We start from the raw sequence: 9,087 nt of genomic DNA on the forward strand, positions 1-9,087 counted from the left end.
GCTCACCACTCTGACTTCTCCTCCAGGTCTCTGATCCTCAGGGAAAAAGAAGGCAGGAGAAGATAGTGACATGCCAACAGAAACACCATCCATAGGTAGGAGAAGAGTGACAAGATAAGGTGATGCAGTGACCTTATCACTTATCAAGGAGTGCTCAGTCTTCTTGGGCCAAATGTCTCTGAGTTGTTTCAGGAAGGATCCTGCATTGTGTCTCCTTGTTGCAGGGCCCAACTCTTTCTATATGACGCCATGTTTGTTTCAGTTTTGTTGTATCTGGCTTTTGAACCATGTCCAGCTTAAAGAGTACTCATACCTTAGTGCTCAAGGAGCACTCCTGACAGATCTCAGGGAGCATATCGGGTGCTGGGGGTCAAAGGCTGGCATCTGGGTAATTTGCTCTGTTTGGAGGGCTACACCCAGTGATTCTGGGGATTACTTTTGGCCCTGCACTCCGGCATTGTTCCTGGCAGTGCTTGGTGGACCATATGGGAAGATTGGGTTACCAGCCCACCCTTCTCTTCTGTTAGTCCATCATGCCTCTTCTGTTACTCCATCCTGCTGCTTTGTTTTCTTTCATGTTTATTTTTTTTGCCACAGTGGAGATGCCCAGGACTTCTTGGCTCTTCTGGATTCCCACCTGATTCACATCACAGGTCCCCTGAGTGTGCTGGCCCCATTTTCGCCCTGGCAGCTACAATGACTCAGGTCCCAGGACATGTGTTTCCCCTATTTTTTCCTGTCTGCTCTGGAGAGCCTTGTCTGCACTGTCACAAAGTCCCGCATTCACTTGCTGCTCTGTTTGCAGTTCTGGGCATCACCGTCTTTTGGGGTCACACCCAGAAATACTCAGGGATTACTCCTGGTGTTGCTCTGGGACCCTGTTAAAGGTAATGCAAGAGAAATGTCGTACCTGCTGTCTTTTCTCTTTGGCCCCTTCTGGAAACAGTTTAAATTAACTTTACTGTTCATAGAAAGACGTTTGAAAGGTTGGCAGAGGCCCCTTAATAAAATATCTGACAAAAGTTGGGAATATGGGTCAGTTCCCCAAGCTTCCCACACCCCAGTACTCCCCAGGCTCCCCACACCCCATCAGGCTGTTCCATTTACCTGTGATTACTCAAAAGGTTGTGCTTGTTCCTGGATCCCACCCATCAGTGCAATAATATCAGGAAAAAATAAGTATTGTATTTGGAATTAGCAAAGTCCCAAAGTCCCATCAATCTAGTAGTCATCAGAATGATAAAAAGGATTCGGATCTGATTGAAGGCCAAAAAAGGCGCCAAGGTTTACTGCCCATTATCCTCCATTCTTAGTGTTGGAATATACTCTAGGTTTTTATATGTACATCACTATCATTATCAGGAAAGTACATTGAAAGTACATTCCTGATGCTCCATTCGCTCTCAACGGAATGCCCATCTCCAAATGCAACAGGTATGTGTACCTAGATCGAGAAGTCAACATGACAAATGACCTGGCACCTGAGTTGCGCAGGAGGAAGAGAGCGGCTTGGAACGCCTTTAAGAGCATCGAAGAAATAGCTAAGAGGAGGAAGAACCTCCGGCTCTGGGCACATCTTTTTGATTTCACTGTTCTTTCTGCATTAACATATGCCTCAGAGGCCTGGGCCCTACGCAAACAGGATGAGAACACTATTTGGGTCTCCCAAAGAGGAATCAAAAGAGCTATGCTTGGAGCATCACGTTTCACTCAAATGAGAGAAAGAATCCGGAGTTCTGACCTCCGTCGACGATCAAGAATCAGGGATGCCAAAAGGAGAGATAGAACAAAAGGGAGTGCCCTGCCACAGAGGCAGGGTGGGATGAGGGATGAGGGGGTGGGAGGGATACTGGAATTGGTGGGGGTGGAGAATGGGCACTGGTGGTGGGATGGCTACTCAATCATTGTATAACTGAAACCCAAGCACAACAACTTGTAAGTCTACAATTGTACCTCATGGTGTTTCACTAATAAAACAAAAATAAATAAATAAATAAACAAATAAAAAGAAAAAAAAATCAGGGATGCTGTCTCGTTTGCCAAGGCATCAAAAATCAGATGGGCTGGACACATAATGAGATTTGGAGATGACCACTGAACTAGAGCCGTTACCGACTGGATTCCATGGGATGTCAAAAGACCGTGTGGCCACCCACCTACCAGATGGTAAGACTTCTTCATCAAGATCCTGAATGATCGGTTTGAGGCTGTTGGTGTTCCTAGAATGAATAGATGCCATTGGGCTACACTAGCACGCAACAGGGACAAATGGAGACTTTACTGGCGCCTGCTCGAGTAAATCAATAATTAACGGGAAGTCAAGTGATCAAGTGATCACTATCATTCCGTTGTTCATCTATTTGCACGAGCGGGCGCCAGTAACATCTCCATTTGTCCCTGTCACGTGCTAGTGTAGCCTGATGGCATGTTGGGGGCTCTTTCACGGTCAGGGGAATGAGGATCATCTTTGTTACTGTTTTTGTCATATTGAGTACGCCATGGGTAGCTTGCCAGGCTCTGCTGTGCGGGCAGGATTCTCTCAGTAGCTTCCCAGGCTCTCCAAGAGGGATAAAGGCTTTTGGGGCAACCTCTAATCACCTTTACAGGTGTTCCCAGTCAGGTATATATGTGGGCAGGATACTCTCAATAGCCTTCCAGGTTCTCTGAGAGTGAGAACTAGACAACAAGATGTCGTGTGGCCCTGTGCTTCCAGGAGCTTGGTTGTATAATTTCTGGATCTTGGCCATTGATGGTGTTACATGGCAGTTGGTCGGTGTAACTGTCTAGCCACTGGAAGATGGGGAATCTGGGTGGAAGAGGCCCAGTCCCTAACCAAGCAGGCTTGGAAATCTCAGCCACGGGTCCCGCACACTTGGGTTCCTCTGCCGGTTCCTTCATGTGTGAGACTCGTCCAAGCATGTGGAGAGTGGTCTTTAGCATGGCTGTGGCTGGGTCCCCGAGGTCTTCAGCTGCCGGGGCATACGTACATACATATATATAAACATAAGTAAATTTGATATGTATAAGTAATTTATATAATATTATGCATAACACAAATACTCTGTGTGTGTGTGAGTGTGTGTGTGTGTGTGTCCCAGCCAAGGCCATGCTGGGACCACTCTCCACACACTTGGATGAGCCTCACGCATAAAAGAACTGGCAGAGGAACCCAGGTGTGTGGGACCTGGGGCTGAGATCTCCAAGTCTGCACAGTTTGGGACTGGACCTGCCAGTAGCTAGACAGTTACACCCACCGACTGCCGTGTAACCCCAACAATGGCCAGGATCCAGAGATTATCACACTCAGCTCCCGGGAGAGAACAAGGCAGAGTCTCCTACCCTGTGCCTGACTGTCTGCACCAGGGCCCAACAGCTGAAGACCTCCGGGCCCCAGCCAAGGCCATGCTGGGACCACTCTCCACACACTTGGATGAGCCTCACACATAAAAGAACTGGCAGAGGAACCCAGGTGTGTGGTGCCCGGGGCTGAGATCTCCAAGTCTGCACGGTTTGGGACTGGACCTGCCAGTAGCTTGACAGTTACACCCACCAACTGCCGTGTAACCCCAACAATGGCCAGGATCCAGAGATTATCACACTCAGCTCCCGGAAGCGCGCGGCCACATTCGTGGCTGCGCGACATCTTATCATCTCATTCCTACTTTGGACAAACTGGCAGGCTACCAAATGTAACATGCCCACACGGCAGAGTCTGGCAAACTCCCCGTGGTATACCCAATATGCCAAATACCAGTAACAATGATGGGTCTCATTCTCCTAACCCTGAAAGATCCTTGAATATGGAACTTTAAAAAAAAATCTCAGGGCTAGGACGAAGGAGACGTTACTGGGGCCTGCTCGAGGCAACCGACGAACAACAGGATGGTCGTGATATATATATATATGGGCTGGAGAGAGGGCATGATATATATATATATATATATATATATATATATATAGAGAGAGAGAGAGAGAGAGAGAGAGAGAGAGAGGCTGGAGAGAGAGCACTGCAGTAGGGCATTTGCCTTGTGAGCAGCCAGCCTGGCCGAGCCGTGTTCGATTTCTCCACCCCTCTCAGAGAGCCCGGCAAGCTACTGAGAGTAACTTGCCTGAACAGCAAAGCCTGGCAAGCTACCTGTGACGTATTCAATATGCCAAACACGGTAACAACAAGTCTCAAAAAAATAGAGACATTACTGGGCCCGCTCAGCAAATCGATGAACAACGGGAGGACAGTGTTTGATTGTTTTTGTTTTGGTGCACATCTGGCAGTGCTCAGGGCTTATTCCTGAATTTTCACTTTGATAGTGCTGAGGGGACCGTTTGGAATTCTGAGGATTGACCCAGATTGACCATATGCAAGGCAAGCGCCCAACCCACTGTACTACCCATCTTGCCCCATAATCTGTATTTGAAATTGTGTTTCTGAAACTGCCTCCTGTAGTTTTCCGTGTAGGCAAGAGTCTACTGATTGGGCATTTTCAAGAGGTAGTGTGTTGGCCGAACAGTGCTCTATGATGTTCTTACCAGCCCTTGGTCCTGTTCAGTGTCTCTCCAGCTCTGTATTTGCTGCTAGGACAGTTCCTCTGCATCTTCCGGGCTGGCTTCAGAGTCACTGCTTTCATCAACACCTTGATTGATGACTTCCCGGAAAAACTCATTTTTCTGTTTTACCTTGAATCAACCTGCTTCTGTTTTTATGATGAAAGTCTGTGTGAGAACATTGGTTCCATGTTTGACAAGTACAGGATCAAGGGATTCTGCCTTAACTCGCTGCCCTGAATTCTGTGACTGGCCCCTCCAGCACTTGCCTCTCCTCTCCTTTATCCCCCTTGCACCGATTCACCTAGGCTGACTTAATGGTCTTTCTACACTTGGAAGCTTGCACTAAATTTAAAGCTCCTTGGTGATGGATGATGTCACAGATGGGAGTCTTCCATGTGCACGTTTACTTAACCTAATGATTCCACTTGGCCTCTCATGGGCACACGTTTAAAGGACAAAGTCGTTTCACTGTCCAAGGGGGGTACTGAAGGCCAATTAGTGGCAGGACGTGAGGACCTCTCACCTCTAGTCCCTGTACTGTGACCAATGGGGCCACACTAGCTTTTGGGGCGCTTTTGTGGTTGCTTTTCACTCCCCCCACCCATATCCAGTAGGTCCTGGGGTCCGACTTGCTTCGGAGGCTTTAGGAGGATGTGGAGCTTTGGTGGTTGAAGTGGGGGGAAATTTGCGCAGCACAGGGGTCTCAGTTGTGAGTGTGTGATCCTTGGGGGCATCTTCGTCTCCAGCCCTGTGATGGGGCAGCATCACCTGGGTGCGGATCTTAGCATGGGGAGCTGCGGGTCTTGGGTGGGTATGCTGGACCTGCTGATGACGGAGGTCTTGACCACCACAACCCTCTCAATCAGAGGTTGTGACGGACCCACTTCTGAAGCTTTTGGTGTAGACATGGCTATGTAAATCTGCCAGATCACTTTGAGGGGCAGCTCCTCAGCCCCCAATGGCTGGAGACCCTGTGGAAGCCCATTGTTTTCATTGGCAGCCGCCAGGAGGAATCCTGGGAGCCTGGTCCTAGAATGTGGCTGGGGGTTGTAAATGAATATTTTCTTTTCTGACTATTTTTAGTTGTTTTTTTTTTGGGGGGGGTGAGCACACCTGTAGTTCCCCAGAGGTTACTCCAAGGTCTACCCTCCATCAGTGATCATGGTTTCAGATGGGATGCCGAGGGTTGATCGTTTTCACTAAGAGAAGCACCCTATTCTCTTAACTGTCTCTCCAGCCCCACTTTGGTGTCTTTTTCCTGATAAAGAATTTCTGCTCCCTCTCTCAATTCTTTGTCAGTTCCCTGACCCTGACCAGGTGACCCATCTGTTAGGGTGAATACTGCATGTAAAGTTTTTGTTTTTTCTTTTAATAAGGAGTTATTTTTTATTTTTTTCTATTTTTATAAGGTCGTTTACTACATTCGATTACATTTAATATTCAGATACAAATCCCAGCTGGTATGGTTTTTTGAGGAGGAAGAGATATTTGTTTAGGGATCACTCCTGCTGCATTAGAAAGAAATTTATTTAGAAAGAGCCGGAGTGGTAGTACAGTGGGGAGGGCTCTTACTTTGCACAAGGCCAACCCAGGTTCAATTCCTAGAATTAAAACGGTCCCCCAAGACACAACAGGAGTGATCCCTGAGTGCCATGTTCAAATAAGCCCTGAATACTTCATGTTGTAACCCAAAAATCAAAACAAACACACACATACACACACACTCATGATAATTTTGTGAGCAGAACGAGGATAATGGTTTGTTCATCTGAGTCCCTGTGGCTACCCCATGGCAGAGCCACTTTGGGGGCTGTGGCTGCTGTGGGAATCCCTGAAGCTTATGGGTGCTTAATCAAAGGGGCTCCTGGCCTAGGAGGCAGCCCCTGGCTGGGCCCATAAGGACCTTCCTCGGGATCCAGGGAGGAGTCCCGATCTCAGGGCTGCAATATCCTCCCCTGTACACCGAGCCCATCACTCCTATCCTGTCAGACATCCCAAATCCCAGCCTGCTCTGCATCCCCTGGAGAGGAAGGAACATCTGGCAGTGTCTCCCCAAGGTGGGGCTTGAGTTGGTCCCCCAGAGTGCCTGCCATCAGGACATTTCCGGGTCCAAAGCTGGAACTTTCCAGGTCAGGACTAGAGGTTTGTCCTTTCTCTGCTCACAGCTCTGAGTTCTCTAGGTCTTCGTTTGGAGTCTACTGCTGATCCTTGGGAATAACAGGCAGGATAAGATCATGCTGAGGCTTGCTCCTGGAGGTTGTTTGCATGGAATCTGAGTGAATTTTATTCTTTTTATTAAAACATAAAGACGTTGTGCTGCATGTGCCATCTGTTCAGTCCGTCACTCTCCATTGATCCTGGGCCTGGTGACCCCCAGATGTCCTGGTAACCTGACTGAAGGCAAGAACAGAAAGAAAAATTATATTACTAGCCCAGCAAGCTACTGAAAGTATCTTACCCACACAGCAAAGCCTGGCAAGCTGCCCGTGATGTATTCGATATGCCAAACACAGTAACTAGTCTCAAAATGGAGACATTACTGGATCTGCTCAAGCAAATTGATGAACAATGGAAGGATAGTGACAGTGACAGTGACCGGAAAATATGTGGTCAGGAATACTTGGAGCTGGGACCAGAGATACAGATCCGCTTTGCTTTTTTCCTGATGGACTGTATCTGAGAGCATTGGTTCATTGTTTGCCCAGTACAAGACCAGGGGACTTCTCCTTACTGCTTTCTAGCCTCCACTGTGTGACCCAAAACTCCAGCAGCTGCTTCTCCACCGCTTTCTGCGATCCCATCCCCCTTTTGCCACAGATTCACCTGGGTGGGCATAATGGTTCACTGCATATCTGGAGTCTGGCCCTTTAAGGCTGCTTGCTGGGATAAAAGTGACATCACAGTGGGCCCTTCCTGGTACTTCTATTCCTGGAAACAGGGTGTGGGTAAAGGACAGAGTAGGGCCCCTGTGAAGAGGTGGGACTGAAGGCCGATTTTGTGGCAATAAGGGGAGATTCCCGTGAGTTCCTGGTGCCTTCCCATTTCCACACTGAGCTGTGGGTGCCCAACAGCTTGGGGGATGCTTGTTTTTCACTTGTTCCCTTATATACAGATGGTTCCTTAGGCGTGGAGGAGCTTTGGGGGTGCAGTGGGGTCTGTTCCGGGATGCAGGGGTAAAGGGTGTATGTGCGTAATCCTGGGAGGCTCCTGTGGCCATGACTGCCCCCAGATCTGTGATGGGGCAGTGGCAGGTGAGCGCGGGGATGAGGGCGGGGGCTGCGGGCCTTGGGGCTGTGGGACCGGCCGAGTGCAGGGGACTTGGCGACCCCACCCTCCCCACTAACCCCTGTTGGAACCATGCCCCAGTCTCGCTGCTGTAGAGTCTCCAGATTCACTTTGAGGGGCAGAGCTGCAGCTCCCCTGATGCCAAGAGACCCTGTTCCTTTCCAATTTTCTCATTGACTGCCCTGGTGGAACAGGGCCATCCTGAGCAGTAGATCCACAGATCCGTAAGTGATGGGCTTGCCAATGAGAGTTTCCTTTTGGGGTTATTTTTGGTGTGGGGAATGGGGGGCTGTTGTGCCCTGAGATACCCTGAGGGCTTACTCTGGCTCCCAGCTCAGGTATTATTCCTGGAGTGCTCTGGGGGCCATCGGGATGCAGAGAATTATCTGGTGTCAGCAGGGCGAGCACCCTGCCACTTTACTGTCTGATTCCAGTGTTGCTGTTTTTTTTACATCAGGAATTTCTGCTCTCTCACATCAAGTTGCAAAGCACCCCCCCCCCCACTCTTCTCTCCCTGACATGGTGTCCCAGGCTATTGGAGTGAGTACTGCGGGTAAAGGTTGTGGGTTTTTTTTTTTGGAAGTAAGTAAGGCCTTAGGCTTCTGAATCCTGCCGAGGATGGGCAGCTTGGAGTTCCTGAACCTCCCAGCATAGGATATGTTGGTCCCTGACCTGGAGCCTTTGACTTGGACATCACAAGATAGAACCTCAAAACTCTGATGGGCAGGCCCCACCCATAATCGCCTGTTCTTTCATTGGATGCCATGATGAGTGCAGGCACCCGGCAGGTGGGTAAAGGTAAAGGTAAAGGCCCTCCCGTTGATCGTCGATTTGCTCGAGCGGGCCCAGTAACGTCTCCATTGGAGACTTTGTTGTTACTGTGTTTGGCATATCGAATACTCTCGGTAGCTTGCCAGGCTCTCCGAGAGGGGCGGAGGAATCGAACTTGGATCAGCCATGTTGGGCACGTGTAAGGCGAACGCCCTACCCACTGTGCTATCGCTCCGGGTGGGTTTCCAAAAATGAAACTCATTTTTTTATCATCATGTTTTTTAATTTCTGTACCATATTGGAAATTCTCAGAGCTTCCTCCTGGCACTGTGCTCAGGAATTTCTGTGGACCGACTTAGTGGACCCTAAAGGATGCCAGGGATGCTCACTGTGTCTCCTAATGGCCATGAGGAGTAATTCCTGAGTGAAGAGCCGGGAGTAACATCTGAGCATTACCAAATGTGATCCAAACACCACCCCACCTCT

The 9,087-nt window shown here is 49.1% G+C and overlaps 1 non-coding gene across 1 annotated transcript; it reads right to left on the reverse strand.

Moving 5' to 3' along the window:
* Positions 1-7,917: 7,917 nt before the first annotated feature.
* LOC130041005 (small nucleolar RNA SNORA68) lies at positions 7,918-8,049 on the reverse strand. The gene has a single exon (XR_008795039.1). It is a non-coding gene; the product is annotated as a small nucleolar RNA SNORA68 (small nucleolar RNA).
* Between the last annotated feature and the right edge of the window lie 1,038 nt (positions 8,050-9,087).

Source organism: Sorex fumeus, unplaced genomic scaffold (assembly GCF_029834395.1).
Source record: "Sorex fumeus unplaced genomic scaffold, SorFum_2.1 ptg000095l, whole genome shotgun sequence".
Lineage (NCBI taxonomy): Eukaryota > Metazoa > Chordata > Mammalia > Eulipotyphla > Soricidae > Sorex > Sorex fumeus.